This window comes from Capra hircus, chromosome 21 (genome assembly GCF_001704415.2).
Source record: "Capra hircus breed San Clemente chromosome 21, ASM170441v1, whole genome shotgun sequence".
NCBI lineage: Eukaryota > Metazoa > Chordata > Mammalia > Artiodactyla > Bovidae > Capra > Capra hircus.
Genome location: NC_030828.1, coordinates 62016567 through 62033314, shown reverse-complemented (window position 1 = coordinate 62033314; position 16748 = coordinate 62016567).

Below are 16748 nucleotides of genomic sequence, written 5' to 3'. Positions count from 1 at the left end.
ATGAGTACAGATCTAGGAGATACTAGTAAGGGCAGGCTGATATTTCAAAGACTCTTCAGCTGGGGAAAGATATCTTCCTCCTTGGATTTAGGGACTAAATACAAACACAATTTCCTGAATAAAAAAACACAAAGATATGCTTCAGTTCAGTTCAGTCGCTCAATCATTTCTGACTCTTTGTGACCCCATGGTCTGCAGCAGCCAGGCTTCCCTGTCCATCATCAACTCCTAGAATTTACTTAAACTCATGTCCATTGAATCGATGATGCCACCCAACCATCTCATCCTCTGTCATCCCCTTCTCCTCCTGCCCTCAATCTTTCCCAACATCAGGGTCTTTTCCAGTGCGTCAGCTCTTTGCATCAGGTGGCCAAAGTATTAGAGTTTCAGCATCAGTCCTTCCAATGAATAATCAGGACTGATTTCCTTTAGGATGGACTGGTTGGATCTCCTTGCAGTCCAAGGGACTCTCAAGAGTCTTCTCCAACACCACAGTTCAAAAACATCAGTTCTTCAGTGCTCAGCTTTCTTTATGGTCCAACTCTCACATCCATACATAACTACTGGAAAAACCATAGCTTGACTAGATGGACCCTTGTTGACAAAGTAATGATAATATGCTGTCTAAGTTGGTCATAACTTTCCTTCCAAGGAGCTAGCGTCTTTTAATTTCATGGCTGCAATCACCATCTGCAGTGATTTTGGAGCCCAAAAAAATAAAGTATGTCACTATCTACGCCATGAAGTAATAGGACCAGTCATGCTGAAGAAGCCAAAGTTGAACAGATCTATGAAGACCTACAAGACCTTCTAGAACTAACACTTTAAAAAGATATCCTTTTCATTACAGGGGACTGGAATGCAAAAGTAGGAAGTCAAGAAACACCTGATGAAACAGGCAAATTTGGCCTTGGACTACAGAATGAAGCAGGGCAAAGGCTAATAGAGTTCTGTCAAGAAAACGCACTGGTCATAGCAAACACCCTCTTCCAAAAACACAAGAAAAGACTACACATGGACATTACCAGATGGTCGACACCGAAACAAGCCTGCTTATATTCTTTGCAGCCAAAGATGGAGAAGCTCTATACAGTCAGCAAAAAGAAGACTGGGAGCTGACTATGGCTCAGATCATGGACTCCTTATTGCCAAATTCAGACTGAAATTGAAGAAAGTGGAGAAAATCACTAGACCATTCAGGTATGACCTAAATCAAATCCCTTATAACTATACAGTGGAAGTGAGAAATAGATTTAAAAGACTAGATCTGATAGACAGAGTGCCTGATGAACTATGAATGGAGGTTCATGGCATTGTAGAGGAGACAGGGATCAAGACCATCCCCAATAAAAAGAAATGCAAAAAAGCAAATTGGCTGTCTGAGGAGGCTTTACAAATAACTGTGAAAAGAAGGGAAGCGAAAAGCAAAGGAGAAAAGGAGAGGTATACCCATTTGAAAGCAGAGTTCCAAAGAATAGCAAGGAGAGATAAGAAAGCCTTCCTCAGCAATCAATAGAAAGAAATAGAGGAAAACAATAGAATGAGAAAGACTAGAGATCTCTTCAAGAAAATTAGAGATACCAAGGGGACATTTCATGCAAAGATGGGCTCGATAAAGGACAGATATGATAGGAACCTAACAAAAGCAGAAGATATTAAGAAGAGGTGGCAAGAATACACAGAAGAACTGTACAAAAAAAAAAAAAAAGGTTTTCACAATCCAGATGATCACGATGGTGTGATCACTCACCTAGAGCCAGACATCCTGGAATGTGAAGTCAAGTGGGCCTTAGGAAGCATCACTACAAACAAAGCTAGTGGAGGTGATGTGATTCCAGTTGAGCTATTTCAAATCCTGAAAGATGACGCTGTGAAAGTGCTGCATTCAATATGTCAGCAAATTTGGAAAACTCAGCAGTGGCCATAGGACAGGAAAAGGTCAGTTTTCATTCCAATCCCAAAGAAAGGCAATGCCAAAGAATGCTCAAACTACCACACAGTTGCACTCATTTCACATGCTAGTAAAGTAATGCTCAAAATTCTCCAAGTTAGTCTTCAGCAATATGTGAACTGTGAACTTCCAGATGCTCAAGCTGGTTTTAGAAAAGGCAGAGGAACCAGAGATCAAATTGCCAACATCTGCTGGATCATCAAAAAAGCAAGAGAGTTCCAGAAAAACATCCATTTCTGCTTTATTGACTATGCCAAAGCCTTTGACTGTGTGGATCACAATAAACTGTGGAAAATTCTGAAAGAGATGGGCATACCAGATCACCTGACCTGCCTCTTGAGAAACCTGTATGCAGATCAGGAAGCAAGAGTTAGAACTGGACATGGAACAACAGACTGATTCCAAATAGGAAAAGGAGTACGTCAAGGCTGTATATTGTCACCCTGTTTATTTAACTTATATGCAGAGTACATCATGAGAAATGCTGGTCTGGAGGAAGCATAAGCTGGAACCAAGATTGCTGGGAGAAATATCAATAACCTCAGATATGCAGATGACACCACCCTTATGGAAGAAAGTGAAGAACGAAAGAGCCTCTTGATGAAAGTGAAAGAGGAGAGTGGAAAAAGTGGGCTTAAATTTCAACATTCAGAAAACTAAGATCATGGCATCTGGTCCCACCACTTCATGCCAAATAGATGGGGAAACAATGGAAATAGTGGCTGACTTTATTTTTCTGGGCTACAAAATCACTGCAGATGGTGATTGCAGCCATGAAATTAAAAGACGCTTGCTCCTTGGAAGGAAAGTTATGACCAACATAGACAGCATATTAAAAAGCAGAGACATTACTTTGTCAACAATGGTCTGTCTAGTCAGGCTATGGTTTTTCCAATGGTCATGTATGGATGTGAGAGTTGGACTCTAAACAAAGCTGAGCGCTGAAGAATTGATGCTTTTGAACTGTGGTGTTGGAGAAGACTCTTGAGAGTCCCTTGGACTGCAAGGAGATCCAACCAGTCCATCTTAAAGGAGATCAGTCCTGAGTATTCATTGGAAGGACTGATCTTGAATCTGAAACTCTAATACTTTGGCCATCTGATGCGAAGTGTTGACCCACTGGAAAAGACCCTGATGTTGGGAAAGATTGAGGGCTGGAGAAGAAGGGGACGACAGAGGATGAGATGGTTTGATGGCATCATCAACTCAATGGACATGGGTTTGGGTGGACTCAGGGAGTTGGTGATGGACAGGGAGACCTGGTGTGCTGCAGTCCCTGGGGTCGCAAAGAGTCGGACATGTCTGAGTGACTGAACTGAACTGAATGGAACCTGATGCCATGATCTTAGTTTTCGGAATGTTGAGTTTTAAGCTAACTTTTTCACTCTCCTCTTTCACTTTCATCAACAGGCTCTTTAGTTCTTCTTCCTTTTCTGACATAATGATGGTGTCATCTGAGGTTATTGATATTTCTCCCAGCATCCTTGATTCCAGCTTGTGCTTCATCCAGCCCAGCATCTTTCATGATGTACTCTGCACATAAGTTAAATAAGCAGAGTGACGATATACAGCTTAAAGATATGATTAAAGAGCTTTTAATGTGCGCTTACACTTTTAGTCTATGACTACAAATCTATGGGATAACATTATCAGCCATTCATCCACTCATCCATTTTTCTTCTTGTGGGTGTTCTCTGAGCACCCACCTACTATATACTAGACACAGTAGTAAGCTCAAAGGGCAAAGATGAATTTAAAAACTTCTCTATAGTCCAGTATGCGTTAGCTATCTAAATAAGCTAGGTTTTACAATTTGAGAAAATACTATAACAAAAGCATAAAAAAGAGTATATACAAATGGCTCTCTACTAAACAGTGGTTCAACGTACAAGTGAAAGTGATATACATTTAGTAGAAATTGTACTTTGAATTTGGAATTTTGACTTTCCTGGGCTAAGATTGTGTGGTAGGGTGACTATTTCATGATGCTGGGCAGTGACAGCATGTCACAGCTCCCCGTTGGCCACATGATCACGAATGTAAGTAACCCATACCTTCACAATCATTCTGTATCCATGCAATCCTTGTTTTTCATTTTCTACACAGTAGTCCATAAATTACATAAGATACTCAACACTTAATTATGAACTGGACTTTTGTTAGCTGATTCTACCCAATGGAAGCCTAATGTAAATATTCCAGGCATGATAGAAGAGGCTAGGTTGAGCTATGATATTTGGTAAGTTAGATGAATTAAATGCATTTCAACTCTGATCTTTTCAACTTATGATGGGTATCAGGAAGTAACCCCCTTGTGAGCTGAGGAAGAACTAAAAGAGAATAAGTATAGGAAGTGACAATATTTGGTGGCTAGAAAAAGGGGTATTTCTTGGAGAGGGAGCAACAAGTATACAGGCTAAAGCTCTAGAATATGCTTAGATAATTAGGAGTGGTGTGAGGGAAGATGTGGGTGTGCAGAGGAGAGAGTGTGGGTGTGTAGAGGAGGCAGGGCCAGAATCATGAGCTCGGCACAAGCCCCAATGGCCTAAGCAAGATGTTTGAGTTCCTTCTCATGGTGGCAGGCAGCTGCTGCAGACTGTTAAGCGAGAGACAGCAAGATCGGACTCTGTTTAATAAAGATCATTCTCTAGGGTAGTGATGCAAAGCAGAAATAACAAACAGCTGAATCCTCACTTAGCTGTTGCATTCTCTTGGCATGAGATGTGCTCTCTTTTATGTTTTTCTCTGATCTTTTCTTTGAGTATTTCAATTAATGATTGATTCCCAATATCTTGGATCCATCTCTCTTTTTAATGGAAGTATAGGTGATTTACAATGTCGTGTTATGTTCAGGTGTATAGCAAAGTGGGTCAGTTATACATTTACATTTATCTATCTATCTATATATCAATGTATATATAGATAGATAGATCAGTGTGTATATAGATCAGTGTATACCTATTAATAACAAGCTCCTAATTTATCCCTCCTTCCCTTTTCCATTTTGATAATTATAAGTTCATTTTCTATAACTGGGATGCAGCTATCTTAAAACAAGTGATCCCTTTGTATAGTCTTTGAAAAAAAAAAATAGCTTAAATTTACTTCTGAGGACCTCTGGCTTCAGTGATGAGGAAATGGACTTTAAATTACTCACAGGGTGGAAGCGATGGACTAAATCTAGAAAAAACATGTTATTGTTTTGGGTATACCACCGTAGACATTTCATTTTCTTCAAATTCTATCATTTTCCATAATCATCAAATGTGACCCCAAATTCCATAAAGTGTTTCCAGGAAGTGTGACCCCAAATTCCAGGCACCTGCAATGAGCCTCTCAGGGGCTTTCTAGGTAGTGCAGTGGTAAAGAATCCACCTGCCAGTGCTGGAGACACAAGAGATGTGGGCTCGATTCCTGGGTTGGGAAGATCCCCTGGAGAAAGGAATGGCTAGCCACTCCAATATTCTTGTCTGGGAAATTCCAGGGACAGAGGAGCCTGGTGGGCTTGAGTCCACTGGATCGCAAAGAGTTGGACATGACTGAGCAACTGGGCACACACACAGGTTGTGCCTCTCACAGGCTCCTGAGAGCTTTGCAACCCAGCTGCAATAATCTGATCACTGCTGCTGCTGCTGCTGCTGCTGCTAGGTCGCTTCAGTCTTGTCCGACTCTGTGCGACCCCATAGGTGGCAGCCCACCAGGCTCCCCTGCCCCTGGAATTCTCCAGGCAAGAACACTGGAGTGGGTTGCCATTTCCTTCTCCAATGCATGAAAGTGAAAAGTGAAAGTGAAGTCGCTCAGTCGTGTCCGACTCTTCATGACCCCATGGACTGCAGCTCACCAGGCTCCTCCATCCATGGGATTTTCCAGGCAAGAGTACTGGAGTGGGGTGCCATTGCCTTCTCTGAATCTGATCACTAGCATACTTCTTACTGGAGTTCTTCATTTTCTTGTCTCCTGCTCCCACACCCACAGAGTATTTCCTGGGTCATTTTCCAAATATATACTTGTAACTAATCCATGTTTCAAAGACTGCTTTGATAAGAACCAAACTTAGACAGCTAACACCCCCGAACCTAGTGCACCGCCTGGCACAGACTCCAAGCCTGGGAGGCTTGTTGTTGCGGTTATCACGTCACTGCCCCTCGTGTTCTTCTGTCTCTGCTTCATGTGGCTTCTGAGCCAATACGTGAGAAACTTCCAAGAGTTTACCTGGAAAACTTCTTAATGAATAAATATGGAGAGATGTGGGGTGGAGTTTTACACACCATTTATTTTGTTTCAAGATGAAACGTACATTTAGCTACATACTCTGCATATCCTTAAGCCCACAGAAGGAAGTCGTGGTATTAACATAACATTTCATTTTGAATTTACTCCATACTTAGTGAAGAAATACATTAGATAGAGAAATATCTGGGATGAGAAGAGTCTGCCATGGCTTAAAGGCCAAGAATATCTCAACTTTGGGCTTCCCAAGTGACACAGTAGTAAAGCATCTGCCTGCCAATGCAAGAGATGAAGCTTTGATCCTTGGGTCTGGAAGATGCCCTGGAGTAGGAAATGGCAACCCAGTATTCTTGACTAGGAAATCCCATGGACAGAGGAGCCTGGCAGGATACAGCCCATGGGGTTGCAAAGAGCTGAACACAACTGAGTCCTCACACACACACATCTCAACTCTACTCACATCATAAAAGCAAGAAGAACTCGTCTTACTTTATTTAGAAGTAAATCAAAAAAAGAACAAAGAAAGAAGGAAGAAGATAAGGGAAAAAAGTTGCATTTACATTTGGGGGGTTATGCATTTTTACTTTGAGTGGATATTTAGATTAAATGCTAAATTCTCTTCTATAAACTGTTTAACAAATTTAGTTTCTATCTTCATTTCTATCAAAATGTCAAATCACGGGGGTACGAAGACCTGTATGCCTTCAACAAGAGTTATGGGAACTCCAGGAAGCTGAAGATCCAGGGAAGAGGCCCTTCTTCTTCCTTTACCTAAGCCATCTTCCTTCTTCCTAAACCTTCTTCCTTCTTTCTGAACCATCCTGTCTAGGGGTGAGAACTAGGTGGGTTCAGATCACATTGAACACTGTAGAATCCTATGTCTTCTGCCATGTGGACATAATTGGGAAACTAAGGCCCAGAGACGAGGATGTACACCGAGCATTCCATGACATCTGCTGCATCCCCCAGCCCCTTTGTAGCCAGACACACGGACTGTGAGCACAAGCGACCTGAGTCTTATCCAGGCCCAGGCAGTGAGGAAATGGCACACATTCTTCAGCTGCCTCCCCTTTTATTGCAACTAAGGAAGCCTTGCCTTTGGAAGGTATGATTCCAAATGGGGGAACTCTTTTTGCACCTGCCTCCCAACTGATGGGATGAGGCATATCCCCAGTAGATGTATTGTATGACAGGCAACAAACCTATTAAGCCACTGAGATTTGGGGCTTATTTGTTACTGAAGCATAGTTCAGCTTACATTTACTAATATATAGACATTAATTTGTTTGCCTAAATCTACTCAGGATATGGAAGAATCTAGGATCAAACTATTGACTGTTTGCCTCCAAAATCCTCTCTAATTCCACTCAAAAAAACTATAAGAATTACCTTTGTGTAGCACAATGTATGACTTCCCAGGTGGTGCTCGTGGTAAAGAACTTGCATGCCAATGCCAGAGATGTTAAGAGACAAGGGTTCGATCCCTGGATCAGCAAGATCCCTTGGAGAAGAGAATGGTGACTGACTCAAGTATTCTTGCCTGGAGAATCCCATAGACAGAGAAGCCTGGAAGGCTAAGTCCGTAGGGTTACAAAGAGTTGAATATGACTGAAGCAACTGAGCATACACACACACACATATAGCACAATTTATCATGCAATTCTGTTTCCATTTCCTCTAGCTGACATTCACAGTTGAGTTAACCTAAATCTGACTGGGGGTATCTCATGCCATCATGGATTGTTTAGTTGATCAATTCAGTTCAGTTGCTCAGTCGTGCCTAACTCTTTGCGACCCCATGAACCGTAGCATGCCAGGCCTCCCTGTCCATCACCAACTCCCGGAGTCCACCCAAACCCATGTCCATCGAGTCAGTGGTGCCATCCAGCCATCTCATCCTCTGTCATCCCCTTCTCCTTCTGCCCTCAATCCCTTTCAGCATCAGGGTCTTTTCCAATGAGTCAGCTCTTCGCATCAGGTGGCCAAAGTATTGGAGTTTTAGCTTCAGGATCAGTCCTTTCAGTGAATATTCAGGATGGATTTCCTTTAGGATGGACTGGTTGGATCTCCTTGCAGTCCAAGGGACTCTCAAGAATCTTCTCCAACACCACAGGTCAAAAGCATCAATTTTTTAGCGTTCAGCTTTCTTTAGAGTCTAACTCTCACATCCATACATGACCATTGGAAAAACCATAGCCTTGACTAGACAGACCGTTGTTGACAAAGTAATGTCTCTGCTTTTCAATATGCTGTCTAGGTTGGTCATAACTTTCCTTCCAAGGAGTAAGCGTCTTTTAATTAAATGGCTGCAATCACCATCTGCAGTGATTTTGGAGCCCAGAAAAATAAAGTCAACCTCTGTTTCCACTGTTTCCCCGTCTATTTGGCATGAAGTGATGGGACCAGATGCCATGATCTTAGTTTTCTGAATGTTGTGCTCTAAGCCAACTTTTTTACTCTCTTCTTTCACTTTTATCAAGAGGCTCTTTAATTCTTCTTCACTTTCTGCCATAAGGGTGGTGTCATCTGCATATCTGAGGTTATTGATATTTCTCCCAGCAATCTTGATTCCAGCTTATGCTTCCTCCAGATCAGCGTTTCTCATGATGCATATAAGTTAAATAAGTTAAATAAGAAGGGTGACAATATACAGCCTTGACGTATTCCTTTTCCTATTTGGAATCAGTCTGTTGTTCCATGTCCAGTTCTAACTCTTGCTTCCTGACCTGCATACAGATTTCTCAAGAGGCAGGTCAGGTGGTCTGGTATTCCCATCTCTTTCAGAATTTTCCACAGTTTATTGTGATCCACACAGTCAAAGACTTCGGCATAGTCAATAAAGCAGAAATAGATGTTTTTCTGGAACTCTCTTGCTTTTTTGATGATCCAGCAGATGTTGGCAATTTGATCTCTGGTTCCTCTGCCTTTTCTAAAACCAGCTTGAGCATCTGGAAGTTCACAGTTCACGTATTGCTGAAGCCTGGCTTGAAGAACTTAAAGCATTACTTTACTAGCATGTGAGATGAGTGCAATTGTGTGGTAGTTTGGCATTACATATTCAACTCTTCTGTGATCCCTTGAAGTATAGCCCACTAGGCTCCACTACCCATGCAATTTCCCTAGAAAGAATACTAGAATACAAGAATGCCATTTCCTTCTTTAGGAGATCTTCCTGGCCCCGGGATCAAACCAGCATCTCTTGCATCTCCTGCATTGGCAGGTGGATTCTTTACCACTGAGCCACCAAGGAAGACCTATGTTATGATAATCCACCTAAATATTCAGCCACTCCATAATTAATTGCAACATGGAAGCTCATAGGTTTTAAGAATCAGTGAACAAATCACATATCTCAGAAGGCTGTTAATTCCACTGGTCTCATTCAGGAATAGAAATGTCAAGCCCAAAGTCCAATCTTCTTTCCCCATAATCCCATACCTTGGCCTTGAAAAATGAAGTTTTTCCTCTCAGTAGAAAGTTGGTACTATGTCTTTAAGGGTAGTCTCATTCTACTGGAAAACTAAGCCATATATTTCCACTCTCTCAGACCAATACTGCAATTTACAATTATCTTCACATCAAAAAATGAAATATCTAGGACAGGGCAGTGCTTCAAAATGAAGCTATGACCACGCACACATCTAGTATATAGACTAGAGTAAAATGAAATAAAGTCAAAGTAAATTTGGGGAATACTTGAAGAGATCCCCACCTTTGATCTTCCTTGACTATATTATATTTCATATCTAGATCCTGCCTCTGGTTCAGGATGCTTTCTTGTGAACATTTACCTTGGATTTTTTTTTTTTTTTTGCTCTAATGAACAAAATATGCAAATATACCTTCTTAAAAAATAGTTTGAAAGAGGGCATCCTGCTATATTAGATGCTGTAAGGTTTCCAAAATTTTCTAAACAATTGTTAGTGACTCTTATAAGCAAGTGAAATAATACTGCTGGTATGAGATTAAATTCTGTCCATGCTGGGTAAAACTGGAATTCTAGAATGAAGATGAGTTCATCAAACCTCAGTGTTCCAGCCTCAACTTGTCGAGTCCATAGTTTGGCTTTAAACCAAACCTAGGCAAACACTTGACAGTACATAATACTTACAGGTAGGTACCTGAGTCTGCATCTCTTTGATTTGCATATCAAGATTCTAGTATATGGCAAACTGGATGAAGATCCATTTTATCAGCTAAAAAGTTTTAAAAATGTTTCATCAGTTGTCCTCTGAGCCTCAACAGGGTAAATTCACCTTCAAATTTATCTTCATTGCTTTCAATGTCTAATTTGAGTGTTCAGCCTCTGGAATCAATTTCAGATGTCTCTAGGGAGCTAGGACAAATAGCTCGCCAGCACTGTATTAAGTTTGAGCTGGGGTGGAGAAAGATTTTGCCTTTCATATACTATCAGTAACATGAGAATGACAGAAAAAAGAGATAGAGATATAAACCTGACATTTTTGGGGGGACATTAGCATCTTTTAACTATTAATATTATTTAGCAATCATCATTCACAGAACGGGACAGCCTGACTTTGACCTCACTTTTGACAAAATGCATTGATTAACATGAGGATGACAGTGAAATTAGCCAGAAGCATGTTAGAACCCCTGAAACTGAGAGACTGGGTCCCTGCACCCCTTTAGCTGAACTTTATATCAATTGACTAAAAGCTAGACATACATAGGCTTCAGGAACCAGAAATCGCAGGTGAAACAAACTGAGGATTCCCTCTCTGCCAGCACTTCAGTGGGCTAATAAAAAACAAGTCCCATTGCTCCTGGGGACAGCAGCAAAGAGCTGACTTTCCTGGTGCTGGGATCTATTAACTCTCTTGGAAGAAGGACGTTTGCCCATCACTGTCAGCAAGGATAATTTGCACAAACAGAACACAGAGTTTGCTGTTAAAGAATACAAACTTTAGCAACATGAAAAATGCAGTGTTCCATCCTAGGAACACATAGCCAGGGAGAAAGTTTCTTATTATTTTGCAAACAGCTGATGCTTTATTGATGAGAGTTTTTGGTCCAGGAAAGAAGGAAAATCAACAACAACAACAACAAAGAAAAAAAGCTACCGTTGTAATAAAACTGTTTCAGTGCAAAGTGGTGGGGAAAGTCTGAATTCAGAGCTTAAGAAGTTTAGATTTGAATCCTCTCCCTTCTATTTCAGAGCCTGTGGCCATCCTAGGGGCTTCCCAGGTAGCTCAGCTGGTAATGAATCCTCCTGCAATGCAGGAGACACCAGTTCAATTCCTGGATCAGGAAGATCCCCTGGAGAAGAGATAGGCTACCCACTCCATTGTTCTTGGACTTCCCTGGGGGCTCAGAGTAAAGAATCCGGCTGCAATGCAGAAGAACTGGGCTCAATCCCTGGGTTGGGAGGATCCCCTGGAAGAGGGCATGACAACCCACTCCAGTATTCTTGCCTGGAGAATCCCTATGGATAGAGGAGTCTGGTGGGCTACAGTCTATGGGGTCACAAAGAGTCAGACACAACTGAGCTATGAAGCACAGCACAACACAGCCATCCTAGATGGTTTCTCCCAGGTGGTTTAAGTATTGGATAAAATATGGTGCTTAAATAGCATAACCAACTCGATGGAATGAATTTGAGCAAACTCCAGGAGATAGTGAAGGACAAGGAAGCCTGACATGCTGCAGTCCACAGGATCACAAAAAGTCAGGCATGACTTAGTGACTGAACACAAAGTATGGCTTAATATCCCTATCAGCTTCCAAGTCTTAGTATAGTACAGTTATGCTAGCAGGCACATGAAGCTGCAAGAGGTGAAAAGGAATTGTTCAGAACTATCAGAAGGAGCATTTTAGCCCAGTGGTACTGATTTTCAGACCTCTGACTTCCAAAACTCTGAGAATAGCTTTCTGTTGCTTTTAGTCAGCAAATCTGTGGTCATGTATTACAACAACCACAGAAAACTAATATCAGTATGTGTTAGTCCCTCAGTCGTGTCCGACTCTTTGGGACCCCGTGGACTGTAGCCCGCCAGGCTCCTCTGTCCATGGGATTCTCCAGGCAAGACTACTGGAGTGGGTTGCCATTTCCTTCTCCAGGGGATCTTCCTGACCCAAGAATCAAACCCACGTCTCCTGCATTGCAGGCAGACTTTTACTGTCTGGACCACCAGGGAAGCCCCAATATATAGGACTATATTCTAATACTACAAATGAGGCTTTTAAATGATGTCATTAATGACTTTTCAGATAGAGTCTAGTCCAACTAATCAGAGTTTCTAGGAAAGTCGTGTTAGCTGAAGATCTGGGTCCACTTCTCACTTCCTTTGCGCAGTCTCTACCACCCATAAAATATCTGTTTATGGATCTCATTTCATTTCTTTGAATCTGAAAATTGGGTACAACAATTCCCATCCTACTTCCCTCAAAATGATGTTACAACAAAGTGCTGAAGCCAGCTGGGAAGTTTTCCTTGAGGACGTGACACTTGATGTCAGCTATAAAATTCAGACTGTCAGTAAAAGATAAGCACCCTTGCAAATGAAATGTATTCTCTTGATTTCTCTATTTTTGCAGGATACTTAGCCTCACCTTCATGGTATATACATCTCATGATTGATATTTGATTATTTATATATAATCTGTCCGATTTCAGGAAGCAAGTGGCTCCAAAACAACTCTTTGTCTATTTTATTCACCAGTGAAATTCCAGCACCTAAATTATGATAGGTGCTCAATAAATATTGGCTGAAGAGTTGAATGGATGAATGATCCATCTTCAGTTTCCATCAAAACTACAATTATTCATACATCTTCTTTTCTTCCAATTTTCTTTTCTTTCTTAAAAATCTTTAGCCCCTACATTTGTTCCTTATGTCTGTGTCTCTATTTCTGATTTGCAAACAACTTCATTTGCAAACAGTACCATTTTTCTAGATCCCACATGTATGTGTTAATATATTTGTTTTTCTCTTTCATTTACTTCACTCTGTATGACAGTCTCTAGGTCCATCCATGTCTCTGCAGTTGGTACAATTTCATTCCTTTCCGTGTCTGAGTAATATTCCATTATAGGTATGCACCACATCTGATCTAAATGGGAAGGAAATCCTAAAAAGAGAAGATGCATATATACACGTGACTGATTCACTTTGCTGTACAGTGGAAAATAACATAAAATTGTAAAGCAAGTATACCCCAATAAAAATATTTTTTTTAAAAAAGCAACTTTAGTCCAATTCAGTGGTGAGCTCCCTGCTGGACCCTAGGTTAACAGCATTGCGTGTCTGCTCTTGAAATGTCATAATGGAGTGGGAACGAAAGAAAAAGAGATATAAACAACAACAATAAAAATATTATGAGATTGGAGAGTGGGAAATGAATATTGACAAAAGACTTCACAGGGGAAGTGTGGACAGAGGAGTTTTGAAGACTGAAAGGGAGTATGGCAAAGAAGAGGAGGAGGGTAGCCCAGGCAGAGGAATGTGCAGAAGAGGAGACGCTCACAAGCAGTTCAAGCCCAGAATGCAATGGCTCACATCAAACATGGTGGTCTGGAAGCAGCTCTATAGAACTGCTAAGAGCTACCAGCCGGGACCACATGATGCAAAGAAGGCTTGTCAGAGCTGGGATGGTGGAAGTTAGAAACACGGACTGGGATGATAAAGTGCTTACACCCCAGCTGTCCACTTCCAAGTAACAAAGACAATACCTCCAGTAGGCATGCAAAAGCCTGGTTAGACTTCCTGTCCCAACAAAACTATCAAAACCTCCCTCACCATATGCAAACAATCCCAGTTAGGGTGACAGATTATGTGGTCACCCATTCCCAGGTGTATGCCTAAACTAGTTAGCTTCCTTGACCCTCTAGTTTCTTTACTGTGAAATCATCAAAATAAATAATACTGCTCTACAGAATGACTGTGAGGTTTAAATGAGACAATTTGCATTAGAAAATACTGAATTCTTTGTAGCATATAGTACATGAACAATAAATGGTAGTGTTATTGTATACTATTTGGAAGAATCTTTATTATTATTATTATTATTATTTGTCTCCAGACAGTGTCGAATCATTTAAGACTTTAACAGAAGAGGCACATGGCCAGGTCACCCCTATGTGCCTTATGGGTGATTCATTTGTCCAAACCTCATCAGAGACTTGTCTAGTTAATTTCCTCATAGCTTCATCCATCCACCCATCCATCCATCCGCTGGTGAAATCAGAAAGCAATATGTCTTTACAACTTTTTATTAACCTGTTGACCTTGAAACAGCCATCAGCCTACTCTGAGCAACCCTTTCATCATCAATAAAACTACTAAACTTGCTATCACACAATGTTGTTGCAAAGATTAAGTGAATTAATAATAAGACTCTTTGTGACCCCATGGACTGTAGCCTAGCAGGCTCCTCTGTCCATGGGATTTTCCAGGCAAGAGTACTAGAGTGGGTTGCCATTTCCTTCTCCAGGGGATCTTCCCGGCTCAGGGATCAAACCCGGGTCTCCCACGTTGTAGACAGACGCTTTACCGTCTGAGCCACCAGGGAAGTCCTTAATAATAATCATAGTAAAACTTAAAACAGTGTTTGACACATGTTTCCTACTACTGTTAACTTTTTTTAGAATAAGGACTCACATTTGTTACTTGCTAGATGCCAAAGACTTGGATAAGTTGCAGACTCCGTGAGCTCCAACTGACTCATCTGCAAAGATGGAGGTGACAGCCAAAATCATGGTAGGTTTGATCATTCCATGAAAACAGCATGGAGACTTTAGGAACAGAGTAACTGCTCCTTTGCATTGCATGCAGGCTAAATTGCTTCAGTTGTGTCCAACTCTATGCAACCCTATGGACTGCCGCCTGCCAGGCTCCTCTGTCCATGGGATTCTCCAGGCAAGAATACTGGAGTGGGTCGCCGTGCCATCCTCCAGGGGATCTTCCTGACCCGGGGATCAAACCCACATCTCTTATGTCTCCTGCATTGGCAGGCAGGTTCATTTCCACTAGTATCCCCTGGGGAGACTCTCCTTTTCATTAGTAAGCCTTTATTCACTAGTAGATTTGCAAATTGCCTTTATATCATCGTTCCCCAAGTTACTTAGACTTGACTTTAGAGATAATTTATATGTGTTTTTAATGCATTTAATAGAAGCCACCCAACCCACTTCATAATTTCAAACATGGTACTATGTGTAAAGAAGGTGAAGTCACTAGTCTCAATCTACACAGAAAGTCAGTTGCTAGGCTAGGTCTAGAACCCAGGTCCCCTTGTCCACGGTCTACGATGCTTCCTTTCTTTCTCACAATTTTACCTAAGATTTTACAGACAGAACCCCTTCCATAAATAACATGTTCTTGTCATAAGCTGGATCAGAGAATGCATTTGAAACACAACCATTTGTGAATATCCATTTCTCAAAAGTATGTGGAGGCCAACCATCCAGCCTTAAACTTGGAGAGAGCCCTCAGGTCTGGGTACAGCAAAGCAAGCTAAAAAAAAAGTGCATAGGGTTCCTTCCACGACTCAGAATCATCCAACTCTATGTGAAAACACTAATTTTTGGCTCCAGAAGTCTCTCTGGCTTCTAATGCTGCCGATCACCTCCCTCCTGGATTTCTAGCTTACTTGGTCAATGCAAACAGAACAGCTGCCCAAGTGACGTGGAAACTTTGATGCTTTCTGTCGTTGTCAGCACACAAAAGCACTTGGACTGACCTGCTTCCGTGTGCCTTCCCTCTCCGTTCCCCAGTAAGACTCTGGCTGTATTTACAGATTCTGAAAAAAAAAAAAAAAAACCCTGGATTTAGATAGTGCTTCCCTGGGGAGAAATTATTAGCACTAATCCTTGTCTTGGAACAAAGCAGCCCTTCGATGGGATAATGGAGCTCAGATACCTCCCGCACCAGATCTGCCTTCCAGCCATGGGTCCCAGCACAACAGCCACGTGTAAATCCATGCTGCTCCCTGGCAAGGGTCAATGTATTAATATCGTAATTTATGACACTTTGCCAATTATGTTATTTTTATAGCTCCTCATTTCGTTACAAAGAGATTAAGGAATATTTTTCTACTAATCATGTACGGATGTGAGAGCTGGACCCTAAAGAAGGTTGAGTGCTGAAGAATTGATGCTTCGGAATTGTGGCGTTGGAGAAGACTCTTGAAAGTCCCTTGGACCGCAAGGAGACAAAACCAGTCCATCTAAAAGAGAATCAACCCTGAGTATTCATTGAAAGGGCTGATGCTGAAGCTGAAGCTGACGAGCTGACTTCCCAGATGTTCTGGGTCAGCTCTCCTTTGCTCTCACATCCTAGGTCGCCCAGACTTCTGTTGCAGGCCCTTTATCAGCCTGGGGTCTTCATTTAAGCTCTTCCTCTTTCCCTACTCCTCATACCTTTCTGGTCATTTCTTACCCATGATTAAAGTCGCAGGAGCCATTCCCCAAAAAATCTTCGCTGACCCTCTGCAACCAACACTTACATGTGCTTGTATTATTTAAGCATCCCCAGAGAAATAAAATAATGTAATCCTAAAGTGACCAGTGAAGAAACTGAGGCATGCTGCTCACACAGGTAGTAAGTGG